At 57.9% G+C, this 20,939-nt stretch overlaps 4 long non-coding RNA genes and 3 other non-coding genes across 7 annotated transcripts; 5 read left to right on the top strand and 2 right to left on the bottom strand.

Annotated features, from left to right (window-relative positions):
• Positions 1–425: 425 nt before the first annotated feature.
• On the bottom strand, positions 426–3,088 carry LOC136789975 (uncharacterized). The gene is made up of 2 exons (XR_010828997.1): positions 2,606–3,088; positions 426–1,902 (listed from the first exon to the last, which is right to left on the bottom strand). It is a non-coding gene; the product is annotated as an uncharacterized lncRNA (long non-coding RNA).
• A 66-nt stretch (positions 3,089–3,154) lies between these two features.
• On the top strand, positions 3,155–4,671 carry LOC136789973 (uncharacterized). The gene is made up of 2 exons (XR_010828994.1): positions 3,155–4,006; positions 4,239–4,671. It is a non-coding gene; the product is annotated as an uncharacterized lncRNA (long non-coding RNA).
• Positions 3,533–3,723, top strand: LOC136790207 (U2 spliceosomal RNA). The gene has a single exon (XR_010829752.1). It is a non-coding gene; the product is annotated as a U2 spliceosomal RNA (small nuclear RNA).
• A 4,834-nt stretch (positions 4,672–9,505) lies between the features above and the next one.
• On the top strand, positions 9,506–11,017 carry LOC136789971 (uncharacterized). The gene is made up of 2 exons (XR_010828992.1): positions 9,506–10,357; positions 10,585–11,017. It is a non-coding gene; the product is annotated as an uncharacterized lncRNA (long non-coding RNA).
• Positions 9,884–10,074, top strand: LOC136790206 (U2 spliceosomal RNA). The gene has a single exon (XR_010829751.1). It is a non-coding gene; the product is annotated as a U2 spliceosomal RNA (small nuclear RNA).
• Positions 11,018–11,895: 878 nt separating the features above from the next.
• LOC136789972 (uncharacterized) lies at positions 11,896–16,368 on the bottom strand. Its single transcript, XR_010828993.1, has 2 exons — positions 15,886–16,368; positions 11,896–12,411 (listed from the first exon to the last, which is right to left on the bottom strand). It is a non-coding gene; the product is annotated as an uncharacterized lncRNA (long non-coding RNA).
• Positions 16,369–16,797: 429 nt separating this feature from the next.
• Positions 16,798–16,989, top strand: LOC136790214 (U2 spliceosomal RNA). The gene has a single exon (XR_010829759.1). It is a non-coding gene; the product is annotated as a U2 spliceosomal RNA (small nuclear RNA).
• Positions 16,990–20,939: the final 3,950 nt, after the last annotated feature.

The following is a 20,939-nucleotide window of genomic DNA, read 5'->3' as shown; positions in this document are numbered from 1 at the left end:
GCCTGAGGCAGGAATAAGTCAGACTGTCTTCCCCAGGATGTTTTGTTTGTTTGTTTGTTTTTATATGTGCTGCAAGGACTTTATCCCTTTCTATGTGTGGAGGAGTTTTGATTGGGCAGGGCTAGCTCGATTGGCAGACTAACCAGGTGGCTGTTGCTGCATGTGCATCTGGGGTGGTTTTACCTTGCTAGGCAGCTGAACTCCACCACAATTGCTCTTTCACTCCCCCTCCTCAGAAGAGGAGGGGAAGAAGAAAAGGAAAGAAACAACTCATGGGTTGAGATAAGGATAATTTAATTGTCCTGGTTCCAGTTAGGACAGAGTTAAGTAGCTCATAGTAGCTGGTAGGGTGCTATGTTTTGGATTAGGATGAGAAGAGCGCTGATAACATGCTGATGTTTTAATTGTTGCAGAGCAGTGTTTACACCAGGCCAAGGACTTTTCGGCTTCTCGCTCTGTCCTGCCAGCGAGCAGGCTGGGGGTGCAGCAGGAGCTGGGAGGGGACAGACCCAGGACAGCTGACCCAAACTGGCCAAAGGGGTATTCCATACCATCTGACGTCATGCTAAACAATATATAGGGGTGGCTGGCCGGGGTGGGGGGGCCGGCTGCTCGGGAATAGGCTGGGCATCGGTCAGCGGGTGGTGAGCAATTGCATTGTGCATCACTTGTTTTCTTACACATTATTATTGTTAATACTATTACCATTATCACTATTATTATTATTATTGTTATTATTATTTTCCTGTCTTAATAAACTGTCTTTATCTCAACTCACAGGCTTCACTTTCCCGTTTCTCTCCCCCATCCCAGAGAGGGAGGGGGGAGGGTGAGCGAACGGCTGTGTGGTGTTTAGCTGCCAGCCGGGTTAAACCACAACATTAATTAAAAGGAAAAATAATTATTAAGGGAAAATTGTTATTAAATAACTTAACTAAAGGGAAAGGGGAAGAAGAAGAAGAAAAAAAAAAGAAACACACAAAGGCCGTGTGGAGGTGCAGAGGAAAGAAATCACTCTCCACTTCCCACCAATGGGCGATGCTTGACCACGTCCTTGAAGCAGGGCCTCAACGCACGTACCCATTGTTCGGGAGGACAGATGTTTTCACAGCGAGAGCCCACCCCTCCCCTCTTCTTCCTTTTTCCACCTTTTATTGCTGAGCGTGACATCATATGGTACGGAACATCCCTTCGCTTGCTTTACGTCAGCTGCCCTGCTGATGTTTCTTCCTCCCCTCTTGCCCACCCCCAGCCTGCTGGCTCGGGGGGGGGTGGGGGGGGTGAGGGAGTCCTGATGCTGTGCCAGCATTGCTCAGCAGTAGACACGACACCGACACCGCTGTGACACCGGTGCTGTTCTAGCTACACGTGCAGAGCACGGCACTGTGTGGGCTGCCGCAGGGAAAGTTAACTCCATCCCAGCCAGACCCAGTGCAGCATCCCAATGTTTGAATGTCTCAGCACCCATTGCTTTCAGCATATTCGTTATCAGTCTGCTGTACTGTGTTTTTTTTGTTTGTTTGTTTGCTTGTTTGTTTTCCTGGATGCTGGTGCGGGAGAAGGGATGTGGTACACCCATTCAATGCCATGCTGTTTGGCCCAGATGTTTATGAGGTCGTTGTGGAAATGAGTCCCACTGTCTGATTCAATTATTTCCGGCGTGCCGTGTTGCCACGAGACCGTGAGAAAAAGCTGCATTTTTGCAGTAGAAGGTGTTTTTGCGGTGGAAAATTCCACTAACCTTGCGTATCCAAAAGTGATTGTGCAGGCATGACAGCAGCACAGCAGTGGAGAGGACGTTAAAGAGATAAGGGGAAGGTCCCACTGTCCCCAAATAAGGAGGATAGGTAAGAAAAACAGGACGAGCAGTGCAAAATCAGTAAAAGCAAGCGATCGTGGGCCCTGTGGTCACGAGACAAGATGGGGGGGGGGGGAAGGAGAAATTAACAGTTGGTCAAGTAAAATTGGATACACAGGGTATAGCAACAAGTGTTGAGTAGCTTGTGAACCTGTAGCACTCAGCCAGTGAGGAAACGGGAGGAATCGAGCGTTGGGTAAGAGGGAATATAAGGTTACGATAGACTTTTGCTGGTTGCTCCCGCTCGCAGGACCCCCGCCGCTGCAATCGTGAATAGAACAGCTTCACAGAAGACCCGGTCTGAGCAAGTTACTGAGGTTTTTCTCGCAAGACTTGCTTTTCAAAGCCCAGGATGGTGTTCCGGGTGGAAAGCTGTGTTTCCAGCCCCGCGGTGGCTGCTTCCAGCACCCCGAGCACACGGCGCTTGCCGGCTTTACGGGAGCAGGTTATGTAGCGGGGCGGCCCTTCGGCTGTCGGGGGAGGGGAAGGCGACGGGGGCTGGCCGCGATGCCGGGGCAGCGGGAGCCTCTCCGGCTGCCGAGCTTCCACCTGCCGCACAGCTCAGCGCCGCGCAGCCGCTTCCTCGCTGCCTCAGTCCCCCCCTCCGGGAAAGGCGAGAGAAGCGGGGGTGGGTAAAGCGTGCGGGTTGAGATAAAGACAGTTTAATAGGACAGAAAACTCAGAGGAAGTAACGGCAACAACGTGTACGCACACGCAAAGCTACCGCCGCACGCTGCAAGTGCTCACCGCACGCGTGTCCGGTTGCCCGGCCGGTTCCCGAGCAGCAGCCGGTTCCCGAGCAGCAGCCGCCCCCCGGCCGTCCTTCCCGGTTGCGGACACCCCTCGACGGCCAGCTCGGGTCGCCGTCCCGGTCGCGCCTCCTCCCGGCTCCCGGAGCAGACAAAGCGTCTCCCCTCCGGCTCGAGCGCGCTCAGCGCTCGCAGCCCCTCCTCGCGCGGCGGCTGCGCTCCCCCGGTCGCCGCGCCGGGCCGAGCCCCGCGGCCCCGCGCCTCGCTCCGGAGGCGTCCGCAGGCGCTGAACGGAGGGTCGGAGGGCCCCCGCCGGCGGCAGCCTTCTGCCGGGCCTTCCTTGCCGGCGAGAGCCGGCCGGCCGCGCGCAGGTCCCGCGGCGCTGCTCGGCGCCGCCGGGGCGGGCGGCCCGGGGCCCCGGCCAATGAGGCGGCGGGCGGCGGCGCGGCTCCGGGGAGGTGGGCGGGGCATGCAAATCCCGCCGGAGGGGAGGGGAGGGGAGGGGAGGGGAGGGGAGGGGAGGGGAGGGGAGGGGAGGGCGGGCGGGCGAAGGGGCGGGGCGAACGCCCAGAGGAGGCCGAGCTGCGCCAATCAGCGCGGAGCGAAGGGCGGGCGCAGGGGCTCGGTGGGCGGGGCACGCGGCGGGTGAGCCGCGGGGAGGGAGAGGCGGTGCCGGGGGCGGGGCATGCAAATTCCGCGCGGGGCCGAGCGAATCGGGCGCGCGGTGGCGCGAACGGGCCGCTGGGAGGCCCCGGCGACGCGGCGGCGGGGCGGTCGGGGGTCGCGGCTGCGAGCGGAGCGCCCGAGAGGGTGGTCGAGGGCGGCGGGTTGAGCCCCGGGAGGGCGGGGGCGGGCGGTGGAGCAGCGGCCGTGAGGTCGGGGTGGTGGGCGCGGGATCGGGTGTCGCGGGGGCGAGGGCGCGGGCATCGCTTCTCGGCCTTTTGGCTAAGATCAAGTGTAGTATCTGTTCTTATCAGTTTAATATCTGATACGTCCTCGATGAGAGGACTTTATATTAAACGGATTTTTGGGCTCGGGAGTTGGATCCGGAGCTTGCTCCCTCCGCTCCGCGCATCGTCCCGGTATTGCAGTACCTCCGGGAACGGTGCACCTCCCTCGGGAGGTTGCTGTGGGTGTCGGAAGACAGAGCTGGCCGGCGTTCGGCGGGGGAACGCCTCCCTTCCGCGGCGGGGCGCGGGGCGGGGCGGGGCAGCGCCCCGGCAGCTGCCGCCCGGCCGCCGCAGGGGGTGAGGGAGCGCCGCAGGGTTCCTGGCTCCGCGGAGGGCGGGTCGCGGCCCAGCGCGTGCGCTCGCTTCCCCCCTCGCTGCCCCTTCCGCGGGGCGGGACGGCTCTGTGCTCGCTTGCGCTCCTGGCAGCGCATGCCGTCCCTTCGCGCTGGGTAAGCGGCCGTCTCCGGCGTCCGGGGCAGCAGGTCACGCACTGCGGGCGGGCGGGCGGCCGGCGGGGGGGGGGGGGGGGGGGGCGGGCAGCACGGTTCCGAAGGGCTGCTTTTGAGAGAGGGAGTTAGGAGAATCTTACGGAGTAGAGAGAGAGAGCGCTGACAGCATTAAACTAGCGGATGCTGCTTAGCGTCTTTGCTCACTATTGCGCACTGTGCAAATCAATTAAAGCGAGAAGCTTTGGGCCCCTTTCCAAGGTTAGTCTCTCCATAAGAGTGTGAGCCTATCTTAAGAGACCTGCAGAAACCGGTCCTGCGGATGGGCAAGAGCCGAGGAGCGACCGAGTCCGCGCAAAGACAAGAGGTCAACTAGCGGTGACGAGGAAGAGTCGTCAACCTTCATCCCCCCCCCCGAGGAACACCACCAGGAGACACTGCGCAAGCGAAGATGGGAGGAGCTTACGGAAATAACTCCTTGGAACCGATTTGAACGCGAAGCGGGGACAGGTTATGAATAGGTATAGGCGTACTGTGAAACTTCATGCGTATGTAACCCTGTGCTGCGTATAACCACGGCAAATTGCTGCGTCGGGTGCGCACGACTTCGGTGGGACTACCGCCCGTGCTGCCGAGCGCTGAATAAACATACCTGCTTTACGATCCTATTGATTGTGGACTCCGTTTGCCACAAGTCAGTTTGGCGAGCCAGCCAGGAGACGCTCTGCTCGGCTGCGGGATCGACTGCGGAGCGGACGCCCCTAGGTGCACCCCGAGTATTTTCCTCGGAGGAGCCTCCGCTCACAGCCGCTCACCGCGGGAGCAAGCCAAGACCTCCTGACGCCGCGGACAAACGGTGCGTTTTACAGTACGGGAAGGGCCTGTAAGTCGTACGCGTGGCCGGGGCGGCCGGTAAATCGCGCAGAGACGTCTGGCGTGCAGCATAGTCCCCGTACGGGAGGAGGGTACCCTGCAGGCTGACCGACCGAGCGGTCGAGGGGGTTTTGCTGACCGAGCGAGCGAGCGAGCGGCCGCTAGCGATCTTGGGAGTAGATCGAGCAAACCCGAGGTTACCGCTGCATCCCAGTTTGGGGAGCCGGGACGGACCCGCTAATGGCTATATAAGAAGCAGGAGAAGGGTAAGCGGGCCTCTCAAAATTGTCACAAGGTTACCTGGGTAACATTTGCAGCTGCTGGAGGGACGTTAATTGGAGTGGCGATAATTGTATGTCTTATTTGTAGGCGTCTGGGTATGTCGTGTTGAAAGCGTTTGTGTAAGCGTATGCGTTTGAGACAAAGTATTGTCGTGAAGCGAGCTACAAACAAGTCTGGTTGTTGTTTTAAGTGACGTATTCCTGTGGGATGAACGAGAAGTGCGGGGGGGGGGGCCTCTTTGCGTGATTGCGCCGCGTGAGTGAGACGCAGCATCGCCGCGAGGCGAGCGCGGAGTTCCGATCCGCGGTTCCGTATTCTCCGCGAGGGGAACGGCCGGAGACGAACGAGGCGCACGACAGACCGAAAGGAAGCGCTGCTTTATCCCAGCGTTGACTGGTGGTGCCCGATGTACGGGCCCGCTGGTGTATCTTGTCATCCTCTTAAATGTTTCGAGTGTGACAGGGAGAAAGGCGGCGGGAGCGTTATCTAAGGAACAGTTGAGAAGTTTGGGTATATTCGCTGTGGTGTTTGGTCGGTTTCCCGAGTACTGGGGGGGGGAGGGGGCTGACCGATTATCAAAGCCGTAGAACGGAGAGTCACTTCTTTGGCGGTTCGGGCTTGAGCCCTGGGAATTTGGTACGAAGGGGGAGAGCGAATTTATTTAGGCCTCAGTACCTTTTTAAACCCCCATACTGATGGATACGTAGGAGCGATTCCTTGTTTTGCGTGGGCTTACTAACAAAGTGCATGAGGAAAAAATGGCATTCGGCTTGAAATTCGGTCCTGTTGAAATGTAAACTTTGTGGAAACGGTGGTATCGTTTGTCTAGAAGACGGAGGGCCCAGCGCTTCAGGTGTTTTCCCGAAGTCCTGTGGATTTACGATTGGAACGGGGCGCTTTAATAACCTGAAATAGTAAAGTTTGTATGTGGAAAGAAGAGTTTAATCCCAGAGAACGGGGACATTTGGGAAGAAGATTAGGAAAAGATAGTGAAAACCTGTCACAGGGCCCCAGTAAAAAAATAAAATAATAATAATAACAATAATAAAAAAACAACAACAACAACCACTAAAAACTAAAAGCTGTCACTGGACCCCCAATCACTGGAGCCCCAGGTGTGGCTAACGAGGGTGGTGAGCCCAGCAGCCCCTCCTCATAAAAGGGCTGCACCTGGGTGCGGATGGCAACTGCAGGGCTGGTGGAGGAGGAAGACGAGGAGGAGGCTGCAGTTGCAGTTTGTCTGCCTTGCGGCCCCTTTGCTGCCTGGGGGCAGCCAAGCTGGGTCCAGAAAGGTCTTAGAGAAACCTTAGAGCGTGGTGAGGTTACTGAGCGTTGCTGGGGCTACGGCAAGGAAGAAGGTGAGTGCAAGCAGGAGTCCCCAGGATCGTGGAAGTCCTGGGCGGCAGGGCTGCCTGTGTGCTGAGGCTGGGTGGGGGAGGACTCGCCGAAAGTTGGGGTGGGTGTGCGCGCGCGCGTGCAGGCACGGTGATCCCTGTATGCAAGGAAAGCCCCGCGTGTCCGTGCACGTGCTGTCATTCTTCGTTAATCCGAGCGACTCGTACTGTAATGCCGTTGACATATAGCGACTGCAGATGACATACAGCATTACACGGCAACTAACGTTGTACAACTCAAAGGGCTGCCTACGCTCACCCCAGGCACCCCTGAGGGTTTTCAGGCTGCCCCGTACTTCCGCATCACCCGCCAAGTGCACCCAGGTCCTTGAGCAAAAGCAATCCCACGGATGGCTTTGCCTTTGCCTGAGGCAGGAATAAGTCAGACTGTCTTCCCCAGGATGTTTTGTTTTGTTTTGTTTTGTTTGTTTGTTTGTTTGTTTTTATATGCGCTGCAAGGAGGACTTTATCCCTTTCTATGTGTGGAGGAGTTTTGATTGGGCAGGGCTAGCTCGATTGGCAGACTAACCAGGTGGCTGTTGCTGCATGTGCATCTGGGGTGGTTTTACCTTGCTAGGCAGCTGAACTCCACCACAATTGCTCTTTCACTCCCCCTCCTCAGAAGAGGAGGGGAAGAAGAAAAGGAAAGAAACAACTCATGGGTTGAGATAAGGATAATTTAATTAAAAGGAAAAATAATTATTAAGGGAAAATTGTTATTAAATAACTTAACTAAAGGGAAAGGGGAAGAAGAAGAAGGAAAAAAAAAGAAACACACAAAGGCCGTGTGGAGGTGCAGAGGAAAGAAATCACTCTCCACTTCCCACCAATGGGCGATGCTTGACCACGTCCTTGAAGCAGGGCCTCAACGCACGTACCCATTGTTCGGGAGGACAGATGTTTTCACAGCGAGAGCCCACCCCTCCCCTCTTCTTCCTTTTTCCACCTTTTATTGCTGAGCGTGACATCATATGGTACGGAACATCCCTTCGCTTGCTTTACGTCAGCTGCCCTGCTGATGTTTCTTCCTCCCCTCTTGCCCACCCCCAGCCTGCTGGCTCGGGGGGGGGTGGGGGGGGTGAGGGAGTCCTGATGCTGTGCCAGCATTGCTCAGCAGTAGACACGACACCGACACCGCTGTGACACCGGTGCTGTTCTAGCTACACGTGCAGAGCACGGCACTGTGTGGGCTGCCGCAGGGAAAGTTAACTCCATCCCAGCCAGACCCAGTGCAGCATCCCAATGTTTGAATGTCTCAGCACCCATTGCTTTCAGCATATTCGTTATCAGTCTGCTGTACTGTGTTTTTTTTGTTTGTTTGTTTGCTTGTTTGTTTTCCTGGATGCTGGTGCGGGAGAAGGGATGTGGTACACCCATTCAATGCCATGCTGTTTGGCCCAGATGTTTATGAGGTCGTTGTGGAAATGAGTCCCACTGTCTGATTCAATTATTTCCGGCGTGCCGTGTTGCCACGAGACCGTGAGAAAAAGCTGCATTTTTGCAGTAGAAGGTGTTTTTGCGGTGGAAAATTCCACTAACCTTGCGTATCCAAAAGTGATTGTGCAGGCATGACAGCAGCACAGCAGTGGAGAGGACGTTAAAGAGATAAGGGGAAGGTCCCACTGTCCCCAAATAAGGAGGATAGGTAAGAAAAACAGGACGAGCAGTGCAAAATCAGTAAAAGCAAGCGATCGTGGGCCCTGTGGTCACGAGACAAGATGGGGGGGGGGGGAAGGAGAAATTAACAGTTGGTCAAGTAAAATTGGATACACAGGGTATAGCAACAAGTGTTGAGTAGCTTGTGAACCTGTAGCACTCAGCCAGTGAGGAAACGGGAGGAATCGAGCGTTGGGTAAGAGGGAATATAAGGTTACGATAGACTTTTGCTGGTTGCTCCCGCTCGCAGGACCCCCGCCGCTGCAATCGTGAATAGAACAGCTTCACAGAAGACCCGGTCTGAGCAAGTTACTGAGGTTTTTCTCGCAAGACTTGCTTTTCAAAGCCCAGGATGGTGTTCCGGGTGGAAAGCTGTGTTTCCAGCCCCGCGGTGGCTGCTTCCAGCACCCCGAGCACACGGCGCTTGCTGGCTTTACGGGAGCAGGTTATGTAGCGGGGCGGCCCTTCGGCTGTCGGGGGAGGGGAAGGCGACGGGGGCTGGCCGCGATGCCGGGGCAGCGGGAGCCTCTCCGGCTGCCGAGCTTCCACCTGCCGCACAGCTCAGCGCCGCGCAGCCGCTTCCTCGCTGCCTCAGTCCCCCCCCTCCGGGAAAGGCGAGAGAAGCGGGGGTGGGGTGGGGTGGGTAAAGCGTGCGGGTTGAGATAAAGACAGTTTAATAGGACAGAAAACTAAGAGGAAGTAACGGCAACAACGTGTACGCACACGCAAAGCTACCGCCGCACGCTGCAAGTGCTCACCGCACGCGTGTCCGGTTGCCCGGCCGGTTCCCGAGCAGCAGCCGGTTCCCGAGCAGCAGCCGCCCCCCGGCCGTCCTTCCCGGTTGCGGACACCCCTCGACGGCCAGCTCGGGTCGCCGTCCCGGTCGCGCCTCCTCCCGGCTCCCGGAGCAGACAAAGCGTCTCCCCTCCGGCTCGAGCGCGCTCAGCGCTCGCAGCCCCTCCTCGCGCGGCGGCTGCGCTCCCCCGGTCGCCGCGCCGGGCCGAGCCCCGCGGCCCCGCGCCTCGCTCCGGAGGCGTCCGCAGGCGCTGAACGGAGGGTCGGAGGACCCCCGCCGGCGGCAGCCTTCTGCCGGGCCTTCCTTGCCGGCGAGAGCCGGCCGGCCGCGCGCAGGCCCCGCGGCGCTGCTCGGCGCCGCCGGGGCGGGCGGCCCGGGGCCCCGGCCAATGAGGCGGCGGGCGGCGGCGCGGCTCCGGGGAGGTGGGCGGGGCATGCAAATCCCGCCGGAGGGGAGGGGAGGGGAGGGGAGGGGAGGGGAGGGGAGGGGAGGGCGGGCGGGCGAAGGGGCGGGGCGAACGCCCAGAGGAGGCCGAGCTGCGCCAATCAGCGCGGAGCGAAGGGCGGGCGCAGGGGCTCGGTGGGCGGGGCACGCGGCGGGTGAGCCGCGGGGAGGGAGAGGCGGTGCCGGGGGCGGGGCATGCAAATTCCGCGCGGGGCCGAGCGAATCGGGCGCGCGGTGGCGCGAACGGGCCGCTGGGAGGCCCCGGCGACGCGGCGGCGGGGCGGTCGGGGGTCGCGGCTGCGAGCGGAGCGCCCGAGAGGGTGGTCGAGGGCGGCGGGTTGAGCCCCGGGAGGGCGGGGGCGGGCGGTGGAGCAGCGGCCGTGAGGTCGGGGTGGTGGGCGCGGGATCGGGTGTCGCGGGGGCGAGGGCGCGGGCATCGCTTCTCGGCCTTTTGGCTAAGATCAAGTGTAGTATCTGTTCTTATCAGTTTAATATCTGATACGTCCTCGATGAGAGGACTTTATATTAAACGGATTTTTGGGCTCGGGAGTTGGATCCGGAGCTTGCTCCCTCCGCTCCGCGCATCGTCCCGGTATTGCAGTACCTCCGGGAACGGTGCACCTCCCTCGGGAGGTTGCTGTGGGTGTCGGAAGACAGAGCTGGCCGGCGTTCGGCGGGGGAACGCCTCCCTTCCGCGGCGGGGCGCGGGGCGGGGCGGGGCAGCGCCCCGGCAGCTGCCGCCCGGCCGCCGCAGGGGGTGAGGGAGCGCCGCAGGGTTCCTGGCTCCGCGGAGGGCGGGTCGCGGCCCAGCGCGTGCGCTCGCTTCCCCCCTCGCTGCCCCTTCCGCGGGGCGGGACGGCTCTGTGCTCGCTTGCGCTCCTGGCAGCGCATGCCGTCCCTTCGCGCTGGGTAAGCGGCCGTCTCCGGCGTCCGGGGCAGCAGGTCACGCACTGCGGGCGGGCGGGCGGCCGGCGGGGGGGGGGGGGGGCGGGCAGCACGGTTCCGAAGGGCTGCTTTTGAGAGAGGGAGTTAGGAGAATCTTACGGAGTAGAGAGAGAGAGCGCTGACAGCATTAAACTAGCGGATGCTGCTTAGCGTCTTTGCTCACTATTGCGCACTGTGCAAATCAATTAAAGCGAGAAGCTTTGGGCCCCTTTCCAAGGTTAGTCTCTCCATAAGAGTGTGAGCCTATCTTAAGAGACCTGCAGAAACCGGTCCTGCGGATGGGCAAGAGCCGAGGAGCGACCGAGTCCGCGCAAAGACAAGAGGTCAACTAGCGGTGACGAGGAAGAGTCGTCAACCTTCATCCCCCCCCCCGAGGAACACCACCAGGAGACACTGCGCAAGCGAAGATGGGAGGAGCTTACGGAAATAACTCCTTGGAACCGATTTGAACGCGAAGCGGGGACAGGTTATGAATAGGTATAGGCGTACTGTGAAACTTCATGCGTATGTAACCCTGTGCTGCGTATAACCACGGCAAATTGCTGCGTCGGGTGCGCACGACTTCGGTGGGACTACCGCCCGTGCTGCCGAGCGCTGAATAAACATACCTGCTTTACGATCCTATTGATTGTGGACTCCGTTTGCCACAAGTCAGTTTGGCGAGCCAGCCAGGAGACGCTCTGCTCGGCTGCGGGATCGACTGCGGAGCGGACGCCCCTAGGTGCACCCCGAGTATTTTCCTCGGAGGAGCCTCCGCTCTCAGCCGCTCACCGCGGGAGCAGGCCAAGACCTCCTGACGCCGCGGACAAACGGTGCGTTTTACAGTACGGGAAGGGCCTGTAAGTCGTACGCGTGGCCGGGGCGGCCGGTAAATCGCGCAGAGACGTCTGGCGTGCAGCATAGTCCCCGTACGGGAGGAGGGTACCCTGCAGGCTGACCGACCGAGCGGTCGAGGGGGTTTTGCTGACGGACCGACCGAGCGAGCGGCCGCTAGCGATCCTGGGAGTAGATCGAGCAAACCCGAGGTTACCGCTGCATCCCAGTTTGGGGAGCCGGGACGGACCCGCTAATGGCTATATAAGAAGCAGGAGAAGGGTAAGCGGGCCTCTCAAAATTGTCACAAGGTTACCTGGGTAACATTTGCAGCTGCTGGAGGGACGTTAATTGGAGTGGCGATAATTGTATGTCTTATTTGTAGGCGTCTGGGTATGTCGTGTTGAAAGCGTTTGTGTAAGCGTATGCGTTTGAGACAAAGTATTGTCGTGAAGCGAGCTACAAACAAGTCTGGTTGTTGTTTTAAGTGACGTATTCCTGTGGGATGAACGAGAAGTGCGGGGGGGGGGGGGCCTCTTTGCGTGATTGCGCCGCGTGAGTGAGACGCAGCATCGCCGCGAGGCGAGCGCGGAGTTCCGATCCGCGGTTCCGTATTCTCCGCGAGGGGAACGGCCGGAGACGAACGAGGCGCACGACAGACCGAAAGGAAGCGCTGCTTTATCCCAGCGTTGACTGGTGGTGCCCGATGTACGGGCCCGCTGGTGTATCTTGTCATCCTCTTAAATGTTTCGAGTGTGACAGGGAGAAAGGCGGCGGGAGCGTTATCTAAGGAACAGTTGAGAAGTTTGGGTATATTCGCTGTGGTGTTTGGTCGGTTTCCCGAGTACTGGGGGGGGGAGGGGGCTGACCGATTATCAAAGCCGTAGAACGGAGAGTCACTTCTTTGGCGGTTCGGGCTTGAGCCCTGGGAATTTGGTACGAAGGGGGAGAGCGAATTTATTTAGGCCTCAGTACCTTTTTAAACCCCCATACTGATGGATACGTAGGAGCGATTCCTTGTTTTGCGTGGGCTTACTAACAAAGTGCATGAGAAAAAATGGCATTCGGCTTGAAATTCGGTCCTGTTGAAATGTAAACTTTGTGGAAACGGTGGTATCGTTTGTCTAGAAGACGGAGGGCCGAGCGCTTCAGGTGTTTTCCCGAAGTCCTGTGGATTTACGATTGGAACGGGGCGCTTTAATAACCTGAAATAGTAAAGTTTGTATGTGGAAAGAAGAGTTTAATCCCAGAGAACGGGGACATTTGGGAAGAAGATTAGGAAAAGATAGTGAAAACCTGTCACAGGGCCCCAGTAAAAAAATAAAATAATAATAATAATAATAATAATAATAAAAACAACAACAACAACAACTAAAAACTAAAAGCTGTCACTGGACCCCCAATCACTGGAGCCCCAGGTGTGGCTAACGAGGGTGGTGAGCCCAGCAGCCCCTCCTCATAAAAGGGCTGCACCTGGGTGCGGATGGCAACTGCAGGGCTGGTGGAGGAGGAAGACGAGGAGGAGGCTGCAGTTGCAGTTTGTCTGCCTTGCGGCCCCTTTGCTGCCTGGGGGCAGCCAAGCTGGGTCCAGAAAGGTCTTAGAGAAACCTTAGAGCGTGGTGAGGTTACTGAGCGTTGCTGGGGCTACGGCAAGGAAGAAGGTGAGTGCAAGCAGGAGTCCCCAGGATCGTGGAAGTCCTGGGCGGCAGGGCTGCCTGTGTGCTGAGGCTGGGTGGGGGAGGACTCGCCGAAAGTTGGGGTGGGTGTGCGCGCGCGCGTGCAGGCACGGTGATCCCTGTATGCAAGGAAAGCCCCGCGTGTCCGTGCACGTGCTGTCCTTCTTCGTTAATCCGAGCGACTCGTACTGTAATGCCGTTGACATATAGCGACTGCAGAAGACATACAGCATTACACGGCAACTAACGTTGTACAACTCAAAGGGCTGCCTACGCTCACCCCAGGCACCCCTGAGGGTTTTCAGGCTGCCCCGTACTTCCGCATCACCCGCCAAGTGCACCCAGGTCCTTGAGCAAAAGCAATCCCACGGATGGCTTTGCCTTTGCCTGAGGCAGGAATAAGTCAGACTGTCTTCCCCAGGATGTTTTGTTTGTTTGTTTGTTTTTATATGTGCTGCAAGGACTTTATCCCTTTCTATGTGTGGAGGAGTTTTGATTGGGCAGGGCTAGCTCGATTGGCAGACTAACCAGGTGGCTGTTGCTGCATGTGCATCTGGGGTGGTTTTACCTTGCTAGGCAGCTGAACTCCACCACAATTGCTCTTTCACTCCCCCTCCTCAGAAGAGGAGGGGAAGAAGAAAAGGAAAGAAACAACTCATGGGTTGAGATAAGGATAATTTAATTGTCCTGGTTCCAGTTAGGACAGAGTTAAGTAGCTCATAGTAGCTGGTAGGGTGCTATGTTTTGGATTAGGATGAGAAGAGCGCTGATAACATGCTGATGTTTTAATTGTTGCAGAGCAGTGTTTACACCAGGCCAAGGACTTTTCGGCTTCTCGCTCTGTCCTGCCAGCGAGCAGGCTGGGGGTGCAGCAGGAGCTGGGAGGGGACAGACCCAGGACAGCTGACCCAAACTGGCCAAAGGGGTATTCCATACCATCTGACGTCATGCTAAACAATATATAGGGGTGGCTGGCCGGGGTGGGGGGGCCGGCTGCTCGGGAATAGGCTGGGCATCGGTCAGCGGGTGGTGAGCAATTGCATTGTGCATCACTTGTTTTCTTACACATTATTATTGTTAATACTATTACCATTATCACTATTATTATTATTATTGTTATTATTATTTTCCTGTCTTAATAAACTGTCTTTATCTCAACTCACAGGCTTCACTTTCCCGTTTCTCTCCCCCATCCCAGAGAGGGAGGGGGGAGGGTGAGCGAACGGCTGTGTGGTGTTTAGCTGCCAGCCGGGTTAAACCACAACATTAATTAAAAGGAAAAATAATTATTAAGGGAAAATTGTTATTAAATAACTTAACTAAAGGGAAAGGGGAAGAAGAAGAAGAAAAAAAAAAGAAACACACAAAGGCCGTGTGGAGGTGCAGAGGAAAGAAATCACTCTCCACTTCCCACCAATGGGCGATGCTTGACCACGTCCTTGAAGCAGGGCCTCAACGCACGTACCCATTGTTCGGGAGGACAGATGTTTTCACAGCGAGAGCCCACCCCTCCCCTCTTCTTCCTTTTTCCACCTTTTATTGCTGAGCGTGACATCATATGGTACGGAACATCCCTTCGCTTGCTTTACGTCAGCTGCCCTGCTGATGTTTCTTCCTCCCCTCTTGCCCACCCCCAGCCTGCTGGCTCGGGGGGGGGTGGGGGGGGGGTGAGGGAGTCCTGATGCTGTGCCAGCATTGCTCAGCAGTAGACACGACACCGACACCGCTGTGACACCGGTGCTGTTCTAGCTACACGTGCAGAGCACGGCACTGTGTGGGCTGCCGCAGGGAAAGTTAACTCCATCCCAGCCAGACCCAGTGCAGCATCCCAATGTTTGAATGTCTCAGCACCCATTGCTTTCAGCATATTCGTTATCAGTCTGCTGTACTGTGTTTTTTTTGTTTGTTTGTTTGCTTGTTTGTTTTCCTGGATGCTGGTGCGGGAGAAGGGATGTGGTACACCCATTCAATGCCATGCTGTTTGGCCCAGATGTTTATGAGGTCGTTGTGGAAATGAGTCCCACTGTCTGATTCAATTATTTCCGGCGTGCCGTGTTGCCACGAGACCGTGAGAAAAAGCTGCATTTTTGCAGTAGAAGGTGTTTTTGCGGTGGAAAATTCCACTAACCTTGCGTATCCAAAAGTGATTGTGCAGGCATGACAGCAGCACAGCAGTGGAGAGGACGTTAAAGAGATAAGGGGAAGGTCCCACTGTCCCCAAATAAGGAGGATAGGTAAGAAAAACAGGACGAGCAGTGCAAAATCAGTAAAAGCAAGCGATCGTGGGCCCTGTGGTCACGAGACAAGATGGGGGGGGGGGGAAGGAGAAATTAACAGTTGGTCAAGTAAAATTGGATACACAGGGTATAGCAACAAGTGTTGAGTAGCTTGTGAACCTGTAGCACTCAGCCAGTGAGGAAACGGGAGGAATCGAGCGTTGGGTAAGAGGGAATATAAGGTTACGATAGACTTTTGCTGGTTGCTCCCGCTCGCAGGACCCCCGCCGCTGCAATCGTGAATAGAACAGCTTCACAGAAGACCCGGTCTGAGCAAGTTACTGAGGTTTTTCTCGCAAGACTTGCTTTTCAAAGCCCAGGATGGTGTTCCGGGTGGAAAGCTGTGTTTCCAGCCCCGCGGTGGCTGCTTCCAGCACCCCGAGCACACGGCGCTTGCCGGCTTTACGGGAGCAGGTTATGTAGCGGGGCGGCCCTTCGGCTGTCGGGGGAGGGGAAGGCGACGGGGGCTGGCCGCGATGCCGGGGCAGCGGGAGCCTCTCCGGCTGCCGAGCTTCCACCTGCCGCACAGCTCAGCGCCGCGCAGCCGCTTCCTCGCTGCCTCAGTCCCCCCCCTCCGGGAAAGGCGAGAGAAGCGGGGGTGGGGTGGGGTGGGTAAAGCGTGCGGGTTGAGATAAAGACAGTTTAATAGGACAGAAAACTAAGAGGAAGTAACGGCAACAACGTGTACGCACACGCAAAGCTACCGCCGCACGCTGCAAGTGCTCACCGCACGCGTGTCCGGTTGCCCGGCCGGTTCCCGAGCAGCAGCCGGTTCCCGAGCAGCAGCCGCCCCCCGGCCGTCCTTCCCGGTTGCGGACACCCCTCGACGGCCAGCTCGGGTCGCCGTCCCGGTCGCGCCTCCTCCCGGCTCCCGGAGCAGACAAAGCGTCTCCCCTCCGGCTCGAGCGCGCTCAGCGCTCGCAGCCCCTCCTCGCGCGGCGGCTGCGCTCCCCCGGTCGCCGCGCCGGGCCGAGCCCCGCGGCCCCGCGCCTCGCTCCGGAGGCGTCCGCAGGCGCTGAACGGAGGGTCGGAGGGCCCCCGCCGGCGGCAGCCTTCTGCCGGGCCTTCCTTGCCGGCGAGAGCCGGCCGGCCGCGCGCAGGTCCCGCGGCGCTGCTCGGCGCCGCCGGGGCGGGCGGCCCGGGGCCCCGGCCAATGAGGCGGCGGGCGGCGGCGCGGCTCCGGGGAGGTGGGCGGGGCATGCAAATCCCGCCGGAGGGGAGGGGAGGGGAGGGGAGGGGAGGGGAGGGGAGGGCGGGCGGGCGAAGGGGCGGGGCGAACGCCCAGAGGAGGCCGAGCTGCGCCAATCAGCGCGGAGCGAAGGGCGGGCGCAGGGGCTCGGTGGGCGGGGCACGCGGCGGGTGAGCCGCGGGGAGGGAGAGGCGGTGCCGGGGGCGGGGCATGCAAATTCCGCGCGGGGCCGAGCGAATCGGGCGCGCGGTGGCGCGAACGGGCCGCTGGGAGGCCCCGGCGACGCGGCGGCGGGGCGGTCGGGGGTCGCGGCTGCGAGCGGAGCGCCCGAGAGGGTGGTCGAGGGCGGCGGGTTGAGCCCCGGGAGGGCGGGGGCGGGCGGTGGAGCAGCGGCCGTGAGGTCGGGGTGGTGGGCGCGGGATCGGGTGTCGCGGGGGCGAGGGCGCGGGCATCGCTTCTCGGCCTTTTGGCTAAGATCAAGTGTAGTATCTGTTCTTATCAGTTTAATATCTGATACGTCCTCGATGAGAGGACTTTATATTAAACGGATTTTTGGGCTCGGGAGTTGGATCCGGAGCTTGCTTCCCTCCGCTCCGCGCATCGTCCCGGTATTGCAGTACCTCCGGGAACGGTGCACCTCCCTCGGGAGGTTGCTGTGGGTGTCGGAAGACAGAGCTGGCCGGCGTTCGGCGGGGGAACGCCTCCCTTCCGCGGCGGGGCGCGGGGCGGGGCGGGGCGGGGCAGCGCCCCGGCAGCTGCCGCCCGGCCGCCGCAGGGGGTGAGGGAGCGCCGCAGGGTTCCTGGCTCCGCGGAGGGCGGGTCGCGACCCAGCGCGTGCGCTCGCTTCCCCCCTCGCTGCCCCTTCCGCGGGGCGGGACGGCTCTGTGCTCGCTTGCGCTCCTGGCAGCGCATGCCGTCCCTTCGCGCTGGGTAAGCGGCCGTCTCCGGCGTCCGGGGCAGCAGGTCACGCACTGCGGGCGGGCGGGCGGCCGGCGGGGGCGGGGCGGGCAGCACGGTTCCGAAGGGCTGCTTTTGAGAGAGGGAGTTAGGAGAATCTTACGGAGTAGAGAGAGAGAGCGCTGACAGCATTAAACTAGCGGATGCTGCTTAGCGTCTTTGCTCACTATTGCGCACTGTGCAAATCAATTAAAGCGAGAAGCTTTGGGCCCCTTTCCAAGGTTAGTCTCTCCATAAGAGTGTGAGCCTATCTTAAGAGACTGGCAGAAACCGGTCCTGCGGATGGGCAAGAGCCGAGGAGCGACCGAGTCCGCGCAAAGACAAGAGGTCAACTAGCGGTGACGAGGAAGAGTCGTCAACCTTCACCCCCCCCCCCGAGGAACACCACCAGGAGACACTGCGCAAGCGAAGATGGGAGGAGCTTATGGAAATAACTCCTTGGAACCGATTTGAACGCGAAGCGGGGACAGGTTATGAATAGGTATAGGCGTACTGTGAAACTTCATGCGTATGTAACCCTGTGCTGCGTATAACCACGGCAAATTGCTGCGTCGGGTGCGCACGACTTCGGTGGGACTACCGCCCGTGCTGCCGAGCGCTGAATAAACATACCTGCTTTACGATCCTATTGATTGTGGACTCCGTTTGCCACAAGTCAGTTTGGCGAGCCAGCCAGGAGACGCTCTGCTCGGCTGCGGGATCGACTGCGGAGCGGACGCCCCTAGGTGCACCCCGAGTATTTTCCTCGGAGGAGCCTCCGCTCTCAGCCGCTCACCGCGGGAGCAGGCCAAGACCTCCTGACGCCGCGGACAAACGGTGCGTTTTACAGTACGGGAAGGGCCTGTAAGTCGTACGCGTGGCCGGGGCGGCCGGTAAATCGCGCAGAGACGTCTGGCGTGCAGCATAGTCCCCGTACGGGAGGAGGGTACCCTGCAGGCTGACCGACCGAGCGGTCGAGGGGGTTTTGCTGACCGAGCGAGCGAGCGGCCGCTAGCGATCTTGGGAGTAGATCGAGCAAACCCGAGGTTACCGCTGCATCCCAGTTTTGGGAGCCGGGACGGACCTGCTAATGTCTGCTAATTTCCCAGGTGGTGTGGGTGACACCATTTGTAGTGGGTTTATGTGGCAAAGTTTTGGTAGCTGGGGGGCTTTGAGAAGAATCCAGAAGCTGCCCCATGTTAGATAAGGGCCGTTTTCAGCTGGCTCCAAAGGGACCTGCCGCTGCTCAGAGCCGAGCCAATAAGTGATGTTGTTTGTGCCTCTTTGAGAGCATATTTAAGCAAGGGGAAAAAGAAATACTGCTGCTCAACAGCAGCTGGGAGTGTGAGATTTTGTCTCTTTGTTTTCCGAGGTGATATGGGTGATGCTGGCCACACGGTTCGAGCTTGGACTCAGGAACAGGTGAGCACAACAGCACTTTGCTTCTCTGGTAGTCAGCATTGTGGAGGAAGTGGGTTTCAGGGTCGATGGGACAGTGACTGCTGGCACTCTGTTTTTTGCAGATGATGATGAGCCTGGCGATTGTCTAGGATGTCTGTTGCTGCCTGTGCATTTCTTGAGGTGGAGGAAATCTGGCTTCCAGCAATCTCACAGTTGAGGGGCAACTGGTATTTGCATATCTGAGGTGGTTGATGGGAGCTGGGAGCCACAGTGGCATGGAGCCAGCTGGCTGATTACACTTGGAGCGCCTGTGAGGGCAGATCATGCTAGGTCACCTTCAGGCTAGTAGAAGGAGCAGGGCACATTTTGTAGTGTGAGAGCACGTGCCAGGCAGGACTGTTCCCATCTGTCTTGTGTTACTTCTGCAGCGTGTGTTCTGTGTTATGTGCTCTTCAGGTCTTGATATCCCCATTGCTTTTTTCACTTGACTGACTAGATAGGCAACTTGCTAGCTATGCCAAAGGTCCTAAATGTTTATTTCATCATTGCAGACTTGCTTGAGAGCTGCTTCTCTTGCAGTCAGAGCTTTTTGTACCCATTTCCATCCTCACTCTTGCGGAAGTCATCTGGGCCACATCAGGAGCTCTGTCTTGGGAATTCATTTCCAAAACTTTTTCTTATGGGGTTTGCACTCTGCATCCTTCTGGTCTTTTGTCATAATGCCAGGCTTTTTATGCCTCCATCATCCCAGTTTTGGCAGTTACTTTCAGTTGCAGATCATGGTATTTGAGTCTCCCCCTGGGGGCTGCCACAGAGCATCTGTGTCGACTTGTCGCTGTAGGGCTTCCCTCTGAGAGTCATTCTTTTAGCACCTGGTCTTCTGTGTTTTGTTCATAATGTTTGTAGCGTGCCTGTGTGTGTGTGTTTGGCCTGGAGCTGTTCTGCCTGGGAGTTAGTGATGGTAGTTAACGTGTCAGTCCATCAGTGCAGTAATACATTGTCCGGAGTGTTTTGGCTAAGATATCCAGTCCATCTCTGGGCAAGTACTGAAGGGCAGCTGGGCAGAGTCATCTCTGTGGTGTTTGGCAGATGTGGAGGGGGAGGCTTGAGCTGCTTGTGAGCAGCTGTTTGCATAATGGTTGAGGGGGTCTATTTCTGAATCTTGAAAGCTTGCAGGTTTTGATTTTTTTTTTTTTTGAGGAGTAGTTAAAACTTAGGAGGAATCGGTCAAAGGAAACACTGTCCTCTGGAACTGTGAAACTCTTGGTCAGCAGCTTGGTGATTGGCTTGATCTACATTCCAGATGCTGAGGCAAGTAGACTGCTGTTTTGATAAAAATGACTGCTGATAAAAATGGGGTCAGTTGTGGTGTTGAGGGATGGGTGCTGATGCTGGCAGCTCAGTGATTATCTTCTGAATACGTTTTCCTTTGTTAGAGCTGAAACAGCATACAACACAGGATGTTGCTGTCACCAGAGCTGCCTCTGGCAAGTTGAGTGATGAACAGGTGTAGCAGTTATTTTTGGGGTGCAGTTGTCCCTGTAGTTATAAGTGTCCCCTGATTGCATTTTAGAGGTGCTGTAGCTGGCTTAAGAGAGCAGATGGAAGCATCTGCCTTGGGGGCAGGTGAGAAGCTGAGGTAAGGGAGTGGATGAGAGTAACTGTCCTAGGGGTGCTGTGGCTTTGGATGCAGCCTTGGCCTGTGCTTTTCTTCCTCTCTTGCTGGTGTCTCGCACAGCCTTGGAGGGGTTGAGCTGCATTCTGAAGAGCAGCCTAGGAAGGTGGGTTGGTTGTCAGCTGGGTTGGAGCAGAATGGCCAAGTAGCGCAAGGTGATGGTGAAGGGTATCCATCTTGCTTTGCAGGTGCTATGGCAGGCTCTCCACAGAAGTGGCTGAGGATTTGAGGTGAGGCCAGAGAGCGAAAAGGAGCAGCACGTGCAGCAGCACTTCCAAGCACTACGGTCACTTTCTCTTTTGTTTATCAATTGCCATGGGTGAGATGGGCTGTAACAGCAGTCTTTAGAACTGGAGCAAAGCAGGTCACTCAAATGCCACATGGCTTCCAAGAAGGGTGTTGTAGCAGAAGAAATTTGTCTGGCACGGCAGTGCCTGATGGCAGTCTGTTTCCGCAGGTGAAGAGGTGTCTGAAGCCCCATCCTGTCTGGCCTGTTCCTGCGTGAGCTCTGATCAAGGAAATCACTATGTCAGAAATATTGCAAGGGCTAATGTGGACTCTAGGAATTAAGTGGAAATTT

Source organism: Anser cygnoides, chromosome 2, assembly GCF_040182565.1.
Source record: "Anser cygnoides isolate HZ-2024a breed goose chromosome 2, Taihu_goose_T2T_genome, whole genome shotgun sequence".
Taxonomy (NCBI): Eukaryota; Metazoa; Chordata; class Aves; order Anseriformes; family Anatidae; genus Anser; species Anser cygnoides.
The sequence above is the reverse complement of the archived record's forward strand: the minus strand, read 5'-3'. Positions and strand labels throughout refer to the sequence as shown.